Raw genomic sequence first — 17,145 nt, 5'->3', positions numbered from 1 at the left:
GCAGGTTTTTGCAACACAAGTCGTTACAACGACTTGTGTTGGGGGGCGCTGGATAGTGAATAGTTTAATTTACTATTCCAACTCCAGTCCCCGTGGAGAGTAGGGAAGGTGTTGGATAGTAAATTAAACTATTACCTATCCTAGAGAGCCCTCCAGCGAAAGTCGTTGTAATGACTTTCATTGTTAAACCTGCGTCGTAACGGTACTTCGTTGTAAAAGATCCGTTGTAAAGGACGTTCCCCACATTACTCACATTAATCATAGTAGTAAGTACTGGGACTCACCTGCTGATAATCTTGAGCTCTAACACTGGGGCAGTGCCATCTAGTGTGTATGTGCTCTGACCCCTTAAACATGTTGAAACTGGATTAAAACCTGACTGGCACATTTAACTTTCCTAGAAGGCCAAAGCATATGGAGCACAAATGCTCCAGTGGCATGGAAAGTTAAATGCCACTTATGGACTGCAGCAACAACTGTGCCATCCACTACAGTGGTTATGAAACATGGCTTCAAGCATACTCTGTGCGGCCTGACAGCAGCAGCTGAACCCTGATGTCCAGAACTTTCAAAATCAACCTTTAGGCAGGTAGGAAAGGCAAATATAAAACAAGCCACCCATAGATCCATAAGGTAGGGTGCATAAAAATTGTACATGGAACATGCATGAAATTAGAAATGGCGCGTTTCCGCAATGACTAGGCCGAAAATGAAATTGTTACTGCTCCGCTGTCACTGGTACATAGGAAAAGTATCAATTATATATTTAAATCAATAACATTTGACCTGTGTCAGCTAAAGACTCCATTTAAAGACTTATTGTTATGTTTAATAACAATGTAATTCACTGTAAAAGTTGGATCATTATTAAATATATGGGAAATGTAACGTTTAGAAAGTTACCTTTACTCTGCCTGAAGTTGATGGAGGCTAATTTGCATTATCTTTCCAGCAACTACCTGGTATGTGTTTGGCCTGAATTAGGTGTGAACGAGGTGTGGCAAGTGCTCTCAGAACAGAGACATGCGGGCAGGTGTTTTTTTATGTCAAAAGGGCAGTTGGACTGCGCCCATGAACTTAATTAACTTCACAGAGATCTGTCCTTCCACAAGCAAATGTTAGGTGACACTTGGAAAGGCCCAGCTTTTGTCCCCATGGTCCTGCTGGCACTACACCCCATGAGTGGAAAGCAACGCCCAGAACCAGTTTTAAGTGACCACAAAGGATAGGACTGCTCATTACCTGGGAGGGGGGGCCCACAGGCTCTGAACAAAGGGAAGAAGGGTTTCCCTATCTTTGGGTTTTGAGAGTGAGGGGCACTGTGGGATTGTTTGCAGTGTGGCATACAGGAACTACTTATGATGTGGGTAGGGTTGTCCCGGTGAACTTCTACCTCGTTGATTAGAGAATGCCTAAGAGTCACCCCCACATGCACGCTGGTGCCAGCCATAAATGTGGTATTCCTAGGAACACTTTTGATTATTTTGACTTTCAGACTTGAACTGGGACCAATGCACTTATTACATCTAACCACAGCTCCTCTGCATTTGGCCTCAAATTACGTATGGGTTCCGGTCTACAGCTTCCATAAACTATCACTGGTGCTTTGTGGGTTTTGCACTATTTTCACTTAAATCACTAAAATCTTATCCGTGATTTCACTACTGACTTTTTGTCATTTTGGGCTGATTTTACTCATAAAATTCGTCTCTTTATTTTAAAATTAGTTGTGGAGTTTTATTGTGTTTTGTGAGACTTGTCCTGCTGTGTATGCACCGGTACTTGTTCACCACAAAAAATAATTCACTTTCATATTACAAGTTTTTATCTTTCTCTGTTAATGGCTGGTCATGAATCTAATCACTTCTTGTTACACCTTAGGTAAGTACATAATCAAACATAATGGACCATGCAGCTGCCTCCTGTAGTTAATACTGCTTCATCGTGTAAAAAACTCAGTAATTCCCCAGGGATATAGCTGCCACTAATGCAACATGTGTACCATCACCAGTAGCATGATTATGAGAAGCTCACTGAACTTCATTCATGCGATTGTGGTGGCTTCTAGCAAGGGTTGGAGAGGGTCCCCTAAACCCTTTGCTTGATGACAAATAGACAGCTTAGCCTGTGTGGGCTGAAGAGCCCCTTTTCCCTTCCTCAAACATGTATCCTGTGTATCCCTTACTCAAACATGTATTCTGCATATCCCTTCCTCAAACATGTATCCTATGTTTCCCTTCCTCAAACATGTATCCTATGTATCCCTTCCTCAAACATGTATCCTGCGTATCCCTTCCTCAAACATGTATCCTGCATATCCCTTCCTCAAACATGTATCCTATGTATCCCTTCCTCAAACATGTATCCTGCGTATCCCTTCCTCAAACATGTATCCACTGTATCCCTTCCTCAAAAATGTAACCTGTGTATCCTTTCTGCAAACATGTATCCTCTTTATCCCTTCCTCAAACATGTATCCTCTGTATACCTCCCTCAAACATGTATCCTGCGTATCCCTTCCTCAATGTGTATCCCTTCCTCAAACATGTATCCTCTGTATCCCTTCCTCAAACATGTATGCTCTGTATCCCTTCCTCAAACATGTATCCTCTGTATCCCTTACTCAAACATGTATCCTACGTATCCCTTCCTCTAACATGTATCCTGTGTATCCCTTCCTCTAACATGTATCCTATGTATCCCTTCCTCAAACAGATATCCTGCACATCCCTTCCTCTAATATGTATCCTGTGTATCCCTTCCTCTAACATGTATCCTATGTATCCCTTCCTCAAACAGATATCCTGCGCATCCCTTCCTCTAACATGTATCCTGTGTATCCCTTCCTCTAACATGTATCCTGCGTATCCCTTCCTCAAACAGATATCCTGCGCATCCCTTCCTCTAACATGTATCCTGTGTATCCCTTCCTCTAACATGTATCCTACGTATCCCTTCCTCAAACAGATATCCTGCGCCTCCCTTCCTCTAACATGTATCTTGTGTATCCCTTCCTCTAACATGTATCCTACGTATCCCTTCCTCAAACAGATATCCTGCGCATCCCTTCCTCTAACATGTATCCTGTGTATCCCTTCCTCTCACATGTATCCTACGTATCCCTTCCTCAAACAGATATCCTGCGCATCCCTTCCTCTAACATGTATCCTGTGTATCCCTTCCTCTAACATGTATCCTATGTATCCCTTCCTCAAACAGATATCCTTCGCATCCCTTCCTCTAACATGTATCCTGTGTATCCCATCCTCTAACATGTATCCTACGTATCCCTTCCTCAAACAGATATCCTGCGCATCCCTTCCTCAAACATGTATCCTCTGTATCCCTTACTCAAACATGTATCCTACATATCCCTTCCTCTAACATGTATCCTGTGTATCCCTTCCTCAAACATATATCCTGCGTATCCCTTCCTCAAACATGTATCCTGCATATCCCTTCATCAAACATGTATCCTATGTATCCTTTCCTCAAACATGTATCCTGCGTATCCCTTCCTCAAACATGTATCCTCTGTATCCCTTCCTCAAAATTGTAACCTGTGTATCCCTTCCTCAAACATGTATCCTCTTTATCCCTTCCTCAAACATGTATCCTCTGTATCCCTCCCTCAAACATGTATCCTGCGTATCCCTTCCTCAATGTGTATCCCTTCCTCAAACATGTATCCTCTGTATTCGTTCCTCAAACATGTATCCTCTGTATCCCTTCCTCAAACATGTATCCTCTGTATCCCTTACTCAAACATGTATCCTACGTATCCCTTCCTCCAACATGTATCTTGTGTATCCCTTCCTTTAACATGTATCCTACGTATCCCTTCCCCAAACAGATATCCTGCGCATCCCTTCCTCTAACATGTATCCTGTTTATCCCTTCCTCTAACATGTATCCTACGTATCCCTTCCTCAAACAGATATCCTGCGCATCCCTTCCTCTAACATGTATCCTGTGTATCCCTTCCTCTAACATGTATCCTACTTATCCCTTCCTCAAACAGATATCCTGCGCATCCCTTCCTCAAACATGTATCCTGTGTATCCCTTCCTCAAACATGTATCCCGTGTATTCCTTCCTCAAACATGTATCCTGTGTATCCCTTCCTAAAACATGTATCCTACGTATCTCTTCCTCAAACATATCCTATGTATCCTTTCCTCAAACATGTATGCAGTGTATCCCTTCCTCAAACATGTATCCTGCGTATCCCTTCCTCAAACATATCCTGTGTATCTGTATTCCTTCCTCAAACATGTATCCTGTGTATCCCTTCCTCAAACATGTATCCTACGTATCCCTTCCTCAAACATATCCTATGTATCCCTTCCTCAAACATGTATCCAGTGTATCTCTTCCTCAAACATGTATCCTCTGTATCCCTATCTCAAACATGTATCCTGTTTATACCTTCCTCAAACATGTATCCTGTTTATCCCTTCCTCAAACATATCCTGTGTATCTGTATTCCTTCCTCAAACATGTATCCTGTGTATGCCTTCCTCAAACATGTATCCTACGTATCCCTTCCTCAAACATATCCTATGTATCCCTTCCTCAAACATGTATCCAGTGTATCTCTTCCTCAAACGTGTATCCTCTGTATCCCTATCTCAAACATGTATCCTACGTATCCCTTCTTCAAACATATCCTATGTATCCCTTCCTCAAACATGTATCCAGTGTATCTCTTCCTCAAACATGTAGCCTCTGTATCCCTATCTCAAACATGTATCCTGTTTATCCCTTCCTCAAACATGTATCCTGTTTATCCCTTCCTCAAACATGTATCCTGTGTATCACTTCCTCAAACATGTATCCGGTGCATCCCTTCCTCAACCATGTATCCTGTGTGTCCCTTCCTCAAACATGTATCCTATGTATCCCTTCCTCAAACATGTATTGATACTGCGTATCCCTTCCTCAACCATGTATCCTGTGTATCCCTTCCTCAAACATATATCCTATGTATCCCTTCCTCAAACATGTATCCAGTGTATCTCTTCCTCAAACATGTATCCTCTGTATCCCTTCCTCAAACAGATATCCTGTGCATCCCTTCCTCTAACATGTATCCTGTGTATCCCTTCCTCTAACATGTATCCTGCGTATCCCTTCCTCAAACAGATATCCTGCGCATCTCTTCCTCTAACATGTATCCTGTGTATACCTTCATCTAACATGTATCCTACGTATCCCTTCCTCAAACAGATATCCTGCGCCTCCCTTCCTCTAACATGTATCTTGTGTTTGCCTTCCTCTAACATGTATCCTACGTATCCCTTCCTTTAAACAGATATCCTGCGCATCCCTTCCTCTAACATGTATCCTGTGTATCCCTTCCTCTAACATGTATCCTACGTATCCCTTCCTCAAACAGATATCCTGCGCATCCCTTCCTCTAACATGTATCCTGTGTATCCCTTCCTCTAACATGTATCCTACGTATCCCTTCCTCAAACAGATATCCTGCGCATCCCTTCATCAAACATGTATCCTATGTATCCCTCCCTCAAACATGTATCCTGGGTATCCCTTCCTCAATGTGTATCCCTTCCTCAAACATGTATCCTCTGTATCCGTTCCTCAAACATGTATCCTCTGTATCCCTTCCTCAAACATGTATCCTCTGTATCCCTTACTCAAACATGTATCCTACGTATCCCTTCCTCCAACATGTATCTTGTGTATCCCTTCCTTTAACATGTATCCTACGTATCCCTTCCTCAAACAGATATCCTGCGCATCCCTTCCTCTAACATGTATCCTGTTTATCCCTTCCTCTAACATGTATCCTACGTATCCCTTCCTCAAACAGATATCCTGCGCATCCCTTCCTCTAACATGTATCCTGTGTATCCCTTCCTCTAACATGTATCCTACTTATCCCTTCCTCAAACAGATATCCTGCGCATCCCTTCCTCAAACATGTATCCTGTGTATCCCTTCCTCAAACATGTATCCTGTGTATTCCTTCCTCAAACATGTATCCTGTGTATCCCTTCCTAAAACATGTATCCTACGTATCTCTTCCTCAAACATATCCTATGTATCCTTTCCTCAAACATGTATGCAGTGTATCCCTTCCTCAAACATGTATCCTGCGTATCCCTTCCTCAAACATATCCTGTGTATCTGTATTCCTTCCTCAAACATGTATCCTGTGTATCCCTTCCTCAAACATGTATCCTACGTATCCCTTCCTCAAACTTATCCTATGTATCCCTTCCTCAAACATGTATCCAGTGTATCTCTTCCTCAAACATGTATCCTCTGTATCCCTATCTCAAACATGTATCCTGTTTATACCTTCCTCAAACATGTATCCTGTTTATCCCTTCCTCAAACATATCCTGTGTATATGTATTCCTTCCTCAAACATGTATCCTGTGTATGCCTTCCTCAAACATGTATCCTACGTATCCCTTCCTCAAACATATCCTATGTATCCCTTCCTCAAACATGTATCCAGTGTATCTCTTCCTCAAACGTGTATCCTCTGTATCCCTATCTCAAACATGTATCCTACGTATCCCTTCCTCAAACATATCCTATGTATCCCTTCCTCAAACATGTATCCAGTGTATCTCTTCCTCAAACATGTAGCCTCTGTATCCCTATCTCAAACATGTATCCTGTTTATCCCTTCCTCAAACATGTATCCTGTTTATCCCTTCCTCAAACATGTATCCTGTGTATCCCTTCCTCAAACATGTATCCGGTGCATCCCTTCCTCAACCATGTATCCTGTGTGTCCCTTCCTCAAACATGTATCCTGTGTATCCCTTCCTCAAACATGTATTGATACTGCGTATCCCTTCCTCAACCATGTATCCTGTGTATCCCTTCCTCAAACATATATCCTATGTATCCCTTCCTCAAACATGTATCCAGTGTATCTCTTCCTCAAACATGTATCCTCTGTATCCCTTCCTCAAACAGATATCCTGTGCATCCCTTCCTCTAACATGTATCCTGTGTATCCCTTCCTCTAACATGTATCCTGTGTATCCCTTCCTCAAACAGATATCCTGCGCATCCCTTCCTCTAACATGTATCCTGTGTATCCCTTCCTCTAACATGTATCCTACGTATCCCTTCCTCAAACAGATATCCTGCGCCTCCCTTCCTCTAACATGTATCTTGTGTTTCCCTTCCTCTAACATGTATCCTACGTATCCCTTCCTCAAACAGATATCCTGCGCATCCCTTCCTCTAACATGTATCCTGTGTATCCCTTCCTCTAACATGTATCCTACGTATCCCTTCCTCAAACAGATATCCTGCGCATCCCTTCCTCTAACATGTATCCTGTGTATCCCTTCCTCTAACATGTATCCTACGTATCCCTTCCTCAAACAGATATCCTGCGCCTCCCTTCCTCTAACATGTATCTTGTGTTTCCCTTCCTCTAACATGTATCCTACGTATCCCTTCCTCAAACAGATATCCTGCGCATCCCTTCCTCTAACATGTATCCTGTGTATCCCTTCCTCTAACAGATATCCTGCGCATCCCTTCCTCTAACATGTATCCTGGGTATCCCTTCCTCTAACATGTATCCTATGTATCCCTTCCTCAAACATGTATCCTGCGTAACCCTTCCTCAAACATGTATCCACTGTATCCCTTCCTCAAAAATGTAACCTGTGTATCCTTTCCACAAACATGTATCCTCTTTATTCCTTCCTCAAACATGTATCCTCTGTATCCCTCCCTCAAACATGTAACCTGCGTATCCCTTCCTCAATGTGTATCCCTTCCTCAAACATGTATCCTCTGTATCCCTTCCTCAAACATGTATCCTCTTTATCCCTTCCTCAAACATTTATCCTCTGTATCCCTCCCTCAAACATGTATCCTGCGTATCCCTTCCTCAATGTGTATCCCTTCCTCAAACATGTATCCTCTGTATCCCTTCCTCAAACATGTATCCTCTGTATCCCTTCCTCAAACATGTATCCTCTGTATCCCTTCCTCAAACATGTATCCTCTGTATCCCTTCCTTAAACATGTTTTCTGCGTATCCCTTCCTCAAACATGTATCCTGCATATCCCTTCCTCAAACATGTATCCTATGTATCCCTTCCTCAAACATGTATCCTGCGTATCCCTTCCTCAAACATGTATCCACTGTATCCCTTCCTCAAAAATGTAACCTGTGTATCCTTTCCGCAAACATGTATCCTCTTTATCCCTTCCTCAAACATGTATCCTTTGTATCCCTCCCTCAAACATGTATCCTGCGTATCCCTTCCTCAATGTGTATCCCTTCCTCAAACATGTATCCTCTGTATCCCTTCCTCAAACATGTATGCTCTGTATCCCTTCCTCAAACATGTATCCTCTGTATCCCTTACTCAAACATGTATCCTACGTATCCCTTCCTCTAACATGTATCCTGTGTATCCCTTCCTCTAACATGTATCCTATGTATCCCTTCCTCAAACAGATATCCTGCGCATCCCTTCCTCTAACATGTATCCTGTGTATCCCTTCCTCTAACATGTATCCTACGTATCCCTTCCTCAAACAGATATCCTGCGCCTCCCTTCCTCTAACATGTATCTTGTGTATCCCTTCCTCTAACATGTATCCTACGTATCCCTTCCTCAAACAGATATCCTGCGCATCCCTTCCTCTAACATGTATCCTGTGTATCCCTTCCTCTCACATGTATCCTACGTATCCCTTCCTCAAACAGATATCCTGCGCATCCCTTCCTCTAACATGTATCCTGTGTATCCCTTCCTCTAACATGTATCCTATGTAACCCTTCCTCAAACAGATATCCTTCGCATCCCTTCCTCTAACATGTATCCTGTGTATCCCATCCTCTAACATGTATCCTATGTATCCGTTCCTCAAACAGATATCCTGCGCATCCCTTCCTCAAACATGTATCCTCTGTATCCCTTACTCAAACATGTATCCTGCGTATATCTTCCTCAAACATGTATCCTCTGTATCCCTTCCTCAAAATTGTAACCTGTGTATCCCTTCCTCAAACATGTATCCTCTTTATCCCTTCCTCAAACATGTATCCTCTGTATCCCTCCCTCAAACATGTATCCTGCGTATCCCTTCCTCAATGTGTATCCCTTCCTCAAACATGTATCCTCTGTATCCGTTCCTCAAACATGTATCCTCTGTATCCCTTCCTCAAACATGTATCCTCTGTATCCCTTACTCAAACATGTATCCTACGTATCCCTTCCTCCAACATGTATCTTGTGTATCCCTTCCTTTAACATGTATCCTACGTATCCCTTCCTCAAACAGATATCCTGCGCATCCCTTCCTCTAACATGTATCCTGTGTATCCCTTCCTCTAACATGTATCCTACGTATCCCTTCCTCAAACAGATATCCTGCGCATCCCTTCCTCTAACATGTATCCTGTGTATCCCTTCCTCTAACATGTATCCTACTTATCCCTTCCTCAAACAGATATCCTGCGCATCCCTTCCTCAAACATGTATCCTGTGTATCCCTTCCTCAAACATGTATCCCGTGTATTCCTTCCTCAAACACGTATCCTGTGTATCCCTTCCTAAAACATGTATCCTACGTATCTCTTCCTCAAACATATCCTATGTATCCTTTCCTCAAACATGTATGCAGTGTATCCCTTCCTCAAACATGTATCCTGCGTATCCCTTCCTCAAACATATCCTGTGTATCTGTATTCCTTCCTCAAACATGTATCCTGTGTATCCCTTCCTCAAACATGTATCCTACGTATCCCTTCCTCAAACATATCCTATGTATCCCTTCCTCAATCATGTATCCAGTGTATCTCTTCCTCAAACATGTATCCTCTGTATCCCTATCTCAAACATGTATCCTGTTTATACCTTCCTCAAACATGTATCCTGTTTATCCCTTCCTCAAACATATCCTGTGTATCTGTATTCCTTCCTCAAACATGTATCCTCTGTATCCCTCCCTCAAACATGTATCCTGCGTATCCCTTCCTCAATGTGTATCCCTTCCTCAAACATGTATCCTTTGTATCCATTCCTCAAACATGTATCCTCTGTATCCCTTCCTCAAACATGTATCCTCTGTATCCCTTACTCAAACATGTATCCTACGTATCCCTTCCTCCAACATGTATCTTGTGTATCCCTTCCTTTAACATGTATCCTACGTATCCCTTCCTCAAACAGATATCCTGCGCATCCCTTCCTCTAACATGTATCCTACGTATCCCTTCCTCAAACAGATATCCTGCGCATCCCTTCCTCTAACATGTATCCTGTGTATCCCTTCCTCTAACATGTATCCTACTTATCCCTTCCTCAAACAGATATCCTGCGCATCCCTTCCTCAAACATGTATCCTGTGTATCCCTTCCTCAAACATGTATCCCATGTATTCCTTCCTCAAACATGTATCCTGTGTATCCCTTCCTAAAACATGTATCCTACGTATCTCTTCCTCAAACATATCCTATGTATCCTTTCCTCAAACATGTATGCAGTGTATCCCTTCCTCAAACATGTATCCTGCGTATCCCTTCCTCTAACATGTATCCTGTGTATCCCTTCCTCTAACATGTATCCTACTTATGCCTTCCTCAAACAGATATCCTGCGCATCCCTTCCTCAAACATGTATCCTGTGTATCCCTTCCTCAAACATGTATCCCGTGTATTCCTTCCTCAAACATGTATCCTGTGTATCCCTTCCTCTAACATGTATCCTACGTATCCCTTCCTCAAACAGATATCCTGCGCATCCCTTCCTCTAACATGTATCCTGTGTATCCCTTCCTCTAACATGTATCCTACTTATCCCTTCCTCAAACAGATATCCTGCGCATCCCTTCCTCAAACATGTATCCTGTGTATCCCTTCCTCAAACATGTATCCCGTGTATTCCTTCCTCAAACATGTATCCTGTGTATCCCTTCCTAAAACATGTATCCTACGTATCTCTTCCTCAAACATATCCTATGTATCCTTTCCTCAAACATGTATGCAGTGTATCCCTTCCTCAAACATGTATCCTGCGTATCCCTTCCTCAAACATATCCTGTGTATCTGTATTCCTTCCTCAAACATGTATCCTGTGTATCCCTTCTTCAAACATGTATCCTACGTATCCCTTCCTCAAACATATCCTATGTATCCCTTCCTCAAACATGTATCCAGTGTATCTCTTCCTCAAACATGTATCCTCTGTATCCCTATCTCAAACATGTATCCTGTTTATACCTTCCTCAAACATGTATCCTGTTTATCCCTTCCTCAAACATATCCTGTGTATCTGTATTCCTTCCTCAAACATGTATCCTCTGTATCCCTCCCTCAAACATGTATCCTGCGTATCCCTTCCTCAATGTGTATCCCTTCCTCAAACATGTACCCTCTGTATCCGTTCCTCAAACATGTATCCTCTGTATCCCTTCCTCAAACATGTATCCTCTGTATCCCTTACTCAAACATGTATCCTACGTATCCCTTCCTCCAACATGTATCTTGTGTATCCCTTCCTTTAACATGTATCCTACGTATCCCTTCCTCAAACAGATATCCTGCGCATCCCTTCCTCTAACATGTATCCTACGTATCCCTTCCTCAAACAGATATCCTGCGCATCCCTTCCTCTAACATGTATCCTGTGTATCCCTTCCTCTAACATGTATCCTACTTATCCCTTCCTCAAACAGATATCCTGCGCATCCCTTCCTCAAACATGTATCCTGTGTATCCCTTCCTCAAACATGTATCCCATGTATTCCTTCCTCAAACATGTATCCTGTGTATCCCTTCCTAAAACATGTATCCTACGTATCTCTTCCTCAAACATATCCTATGTATCCTTTCCTCAAACATGTATGCAGTGTATCCCTTCCTCAAACATGTATCCTGCGTATCCCTTCCTCTAACATGTATCCTGTGTATCCCTTCCTCTAACATGTATCCTACTTATCCCTTCCTCAAACAGATATCCTGCGCATCCCTTCCTCAAACATGTATCCTGTGTATCCCTTCCTCAAACATGTATCCCGTGTATTCCTTCCTCAAACATGTATCCTGTGTATCCCTTCCTCTAACATGTATCCTACGTATCCCTTCCTCAAACAGATATCCTGCGCATCCCTTCCTCTAACATGTATCCTGTGTATCCCTTCCTCTAACATGTATCCTACTTATCCCTTCCTCAAACAGATATCCTGCGCATCCCTTCCTCAAACATGTATCCTGTGTATCCCTTCCTCAAACATGTATCCCGTGTATTCCTTCCTCAAACATGTATCCTGTGTATCCCTTCCTAAAACATGTATCCTACGTATCTCTTCCTCAAACATATCCTATGTATCCTTTCCTCAAACATGTATGCACTGTATCCCTTCCTCAAACATGTATCCTGCGTATCCCTTCCTCAAACATATCCTGTGTATCTGTATTCCTTCCTCAAACATGTATCCTGTGTATCCCTTCCTCAAACATGTATCCTACGTATCCCTTCCTTAAACATATCCTATGTATCCCTTCCTCAAACATGTATCCAGTGTATCTCTTCCTCAAACATGTATCCTCTGTATCCCTATCTCAAACATGTATCCTGTTTATACCTTCCTCAAACATGTATCCTGTTTATCCCTTCCTCAAACATATCCTGTGTATCTGTATTCCTTCCTCAAACATGTATCCTGTGTATGCCTTCCTCAAACATGTATCCTACGTATCCCTTCCTCAAACAGAAATCCTGTGCATCCCTTCCTCTAACATGTATCCTGTGTATCCCTTCCTCTAACATGTATCCTACGTATCCCTTCCTCAAACAGATATCCTGCGCATCCCTTCCTCTAACATGTATCCTGTGTATCCCTTCCTCTAACATGTATCCTATGTATCCCTTCCTCAAACATGTATCCTGCGTAACCCTTCCTCAAACATGTATCCACTGTATCCCTTCCTCAAAAATGTAACCTGTGTATCCTTTCCGCAAACATGTATCCTCTTTATCCCTTCCTCAAACATGTATCCTCTGTATCCCTCCCTCAAACATGTAACCTGCGTATCCCTTCCTCAATGTGTATCCCTTCCTCAAACATGTATCCTCTGTATCCCTTCCTCAAACATGTATCCTCTTTAAGCATGGGCGTAAAATCCGCTCCGCTCGCGGATTTTTCAGATTTTCGGCAAATCCGCAATCCGCGAACGCTCGCGAATTTGTCGAAAATCCGTGAATCCGCTCGCGGCGGATTTTTTGCTTGGTTTGGCGCGCGGCGTGGTGCACGGCGTTCACTTTCCGTCATTTTAGCGTTTGCCGAGTTGTTTTTCTTTGCGAGTGACGCGCCATTTTAGATCTTGCTGCGTGTTCCCGCGGGAGTTTGTCGCCCGCGAATACGTACTCGCGGCTTGCCACCTTGCACAGCACACCTCGCGAGAGTTCGCAATTGCGAACACGTAGTTGCGGCGGAAAGGAACAATCTCGCACTTGCGAAATAGAGATTTTGCCATTTCGCACAAGAAAATCACCAGCAAACAGGATAAACCTTCTGAAAATTATGATTTTTATCAGAATCACTCCTCAGGTTGACATTTGCATGGCTTTTTTTTTTTGCAAGGAGTCCATTTTGGGGAGGGGGGAGGAAGGAAGTGCCCCACAGTCTCCAACTTCCTGTTCCTGTCCAGCAGGCTCCTCCCAGTGCTTTGTCCATCTCCTGGTTACTTTCATTTGGATCTGGAGCTGGAAGGATTACTTTTTGTGGGTGCTGCTGGATATTTGGATTTGAGGCCTTTTTGACTGTCTTTGGATCACTTTTGGATTAGAAATCAACTTTCACAAGTAAGTTTGTTTGGGGCATTACAGTTGCTGCAAGTAAAATTTTGGAACTTTTTCAGAACATTAAATAAATTATATTGTGGGTAGCCACAGTATCCAGTAGGACCAGGGTTGGTTAGGGGTGCATGATACAACTGTTTTGTTGAATTTAAACACCATTGAGGCCATGGATGGGCTGGGATTGTGCTGATTTTTGTCTTTTTTTTGGGACTGCTGGTGGGGCCCTTTGCCCAGGGGTGGTGAGTGTTGCATGGGCCTAGTCTTTCTGTGGGGTGTCTTCTTAAATTTAAACATAATTGAGGCCATGGATGGGCTGGGATTGTGCTTATTTTATTGTTTTTTGTCGTTTTTGGGGGGCTGCTGGTGTGGCCTTTTGCCCAGGGGTGGTGGGTGGTGCATGGACTGAGTGTGCCTGTGGTGTGGTCTCACTCTCTTTAATGTAAACATCATGGATGGCATTGGATTGTGGTGATTTCTGGCTGTTTTTCTGTTTTTTGGGGGTGTACTGTTGATGTGGACTGGTCATGTGGGTGGTGGTGGTGGCCATCTTAAGTGCTGGCTGGTACAGGCAACATGTGCCTGGGGTGTAAGGGGCCATTTTGAGGAGAGGCAGTGTCTGAGGCCTGCACTTATTTTGCCTACTTTTCATCCATTATGCCCAGGGGTAGTGAGTGTTGCATGGGCCTAGTGTTTCTGAGGGGTGTCTTCTTGAATTTAAACACCATTGAGGCCATGGATGGGCTGGGATTGTGCTGATTTTATTGTTTTTTGTCGTTTTTTTGGGCCTGCTGGTGGGGCCCTTTGCCCAGGGGTGGTGGTGACTGAGTGTTGCATGGGCCTAGTCTTTCTGTGGGGTGTCTTCTTGAATTTAAACATAATAGAGGCCATGGATGGGCTGGGATTGTGCTTATTTTATTGTTTTTTGTCGTTTTTGGGGGGCTGCTGGTGTGGTGTGGCCTTTTGCCCAGGGGTGGTGGGTGGTGCATGGACTGAGTGTGCCTGTGGTGTGGTCTCACTCTCTTTAATGTAAACATCATGGATGGCGTTGGATTGTGGTGATTTCTGGCTGTTTTTCTGTTTTTTGGGGGTCTACTGTTGATGTGGACTGGTCATGTGGGTGGTGGTGGTGGCCATCTTGAGTGCTGGCTGCTACAGGCAATATGTGCTTGGGGTGTAAGGGGCCATTTTGAGGAGAGGCAGTGTCTGAGGCCTGCACTTATTTTGCCTACTTTTCATCCATTATGCCCAGGGGTAGTGAGTGTTGCATGGGCCTAGTGTTTCTGAGGGGTGTCTTCTTGAATTTAAACACCATTGAGGCCATGGATGGGCTGGGATTGTGCTGATTTTATTGTTTTTTGTCATTTTTGGGGGGCTGCTGGTGTGGCCTTTTGCCCAGGGGTGGTGGTGCATGGACTGAGTGTGCCTGTGGTGTGGTCTCACTCTCTTTAATGTAAACATCATGGATGGCATTGGATTGTGGTGATTTCTGGCTGTTTTTCTGTTTTTTGGGGGTGTACTGTTGATGTGGACTGGTCATGTGGGTGGTGGTGGTGGCCATCTTGAGTGCTGGCTGGTACAGGCAACATGTGCCTGGGGTGTAAGGGGCCATTTTGAGGAGAGGCAGTGTCTGAGGCCTGCACTTATTTTGCCTACTTTTCATCCATTATGCCCAGGGGTAGTGAGTGTTGCATGGGCCTAGTGTTTCTGAGGGGTGTCTTCTTGAATTTAAACACCATTGAGGCCATGGATGGGCTGGGATTGTGCTGATTTTATTGTTTTTTGTCGTTTTTTTGGGCCTGCTGGTGGGGCCCTTTGCCCAGGGGTGGTGAGTGTTGCATGGGCCTAGTCTTTCTGTGGGGTGTCTTCTTGAATTTAAACATAATAGAGGCCATGGATGGGCTGGGATTGTGCTTATTTTATTGTTTTTTGTCGTTTTTGGGGGGCTGCTGGTGTGGCCTTTTGCCCAGGGGTGGTGGGTGGTGCATGGACTGAGTGTGCCTGTGGTGTGGTCTCACTCTCTTTAATGTAAACATCATGGATGGCATTGGATTGTGGTGATTTCTGGCTGTTTTTCTGTTTTTTGGGGGTGTACTGTTGATGTGGACTGGTCATGTGGGTGGTGGTGGTGGCCATCTTGAGTGCTGGCTGGTACAGGCAACATGTGCCTGGGGTGTAAGGGGCCATTTTGAGGAGAGGCAGTGTCTGAGGCACTTATTTTGCCTACTTTTCATCCATTATGCCCAGGGGTAGTGAGTGTTGCATACTTGCATGTCCGTAGTCTTTCTGTGGGGTGTCTTCAATGTAAACATCATGGATGGCATGGGATTGTGCTCATTTTTCTGTGTTTTGTCGATTTTTTGGGGTGTATAACTGAACTGATGTTCCTCTGTCTTCCATTGCTTTTAGGTGCACAAGAAGACTCAAGAGAACCACCAGTGCCAGGAAGAAGTCCTGCAGCGGTGTGTGTGTGCAGCATAACGTCACGCGACGTCACGTCTGGACACAGAACCCTCTGCAACTCGTGCAACTGCTGCCCGCTGACCTGCTCTGAAGAAGATGGCCCCAAAAAAAGTAACCCGTAGCTCCTCTAGCAAGAAAGGTGCCAGTAAGGAGCAGAAGAAGCAAGTTACCAAGGACACTGGTGTGCCGCCCGCCCCTTTTTTTGGGAGTAAAAAAAAAAGTATGCCTGCAGCAGCAGCGGGATCTGCTGGGGACCAAGCTGGCAGCAGCACCCCCGCTCCATTGGGCTCAGTGCCACCACCACCACCACGCCAACTTAAGTCCAAGCCCTTGAGTGCTGCAGAGGCAGCCAGTATAGTTCTTCAATCACCATCGACCAGTGATGTTGGCTCATCGCAAGAAAGCAGCAGCAATGTCCCTCAATCAACACAGGTTGTTGTAGCTCATCTGACGAGTGTTGAACAACCACAGCCGCAACAACAATCACATGTGCAAGTACAAGCCCAAGTACATGTGGAAGGAGAGGCAGCGCAAGGAGATGCGCAAGCAGAGGTGCATGGAGGGTCACAAGTGCCCACAATTGTTGTTCCTCCCGAAGTAGGGGCACATCAGGAAATCGACAATCAAGGCGAGGTATCATTTGAGGAAGCCACTCCTCCTGATGATCCTTCATTGTCTTCCACACCCCTAGCAAGGAAGAGATCAAGGGTGGTGTCTACATCTTCTTCAAGCACACCTCCTTCTGATGATACGGATCAAACTTGGGAACCAGCACCACAGCCGTCTGAGAGTGAGGCACACCATGATCCAACAAAGGTACTTAAGCGTAAAAGGAAGCTCGTCCAAAGTCTCAGACTTATGGAGT

Source organism: Lissotriton helveticus, chromosome 11 (assembly GCF_964261635.1).
Source record: "Lissotriton helveticus chromosome 11, aLisHel1.1, whole genome shotgun sequence".
In the NCBI taxonomy this organism is placed as follows: Eukaryota; Metazoa; Chordata; class Amphibia; order Caudata; family Salamandridae; genus Lissotriton; species Lissotriton helveticus.
Note: the sequence above shows the minus strand (reverse complement) of the source record.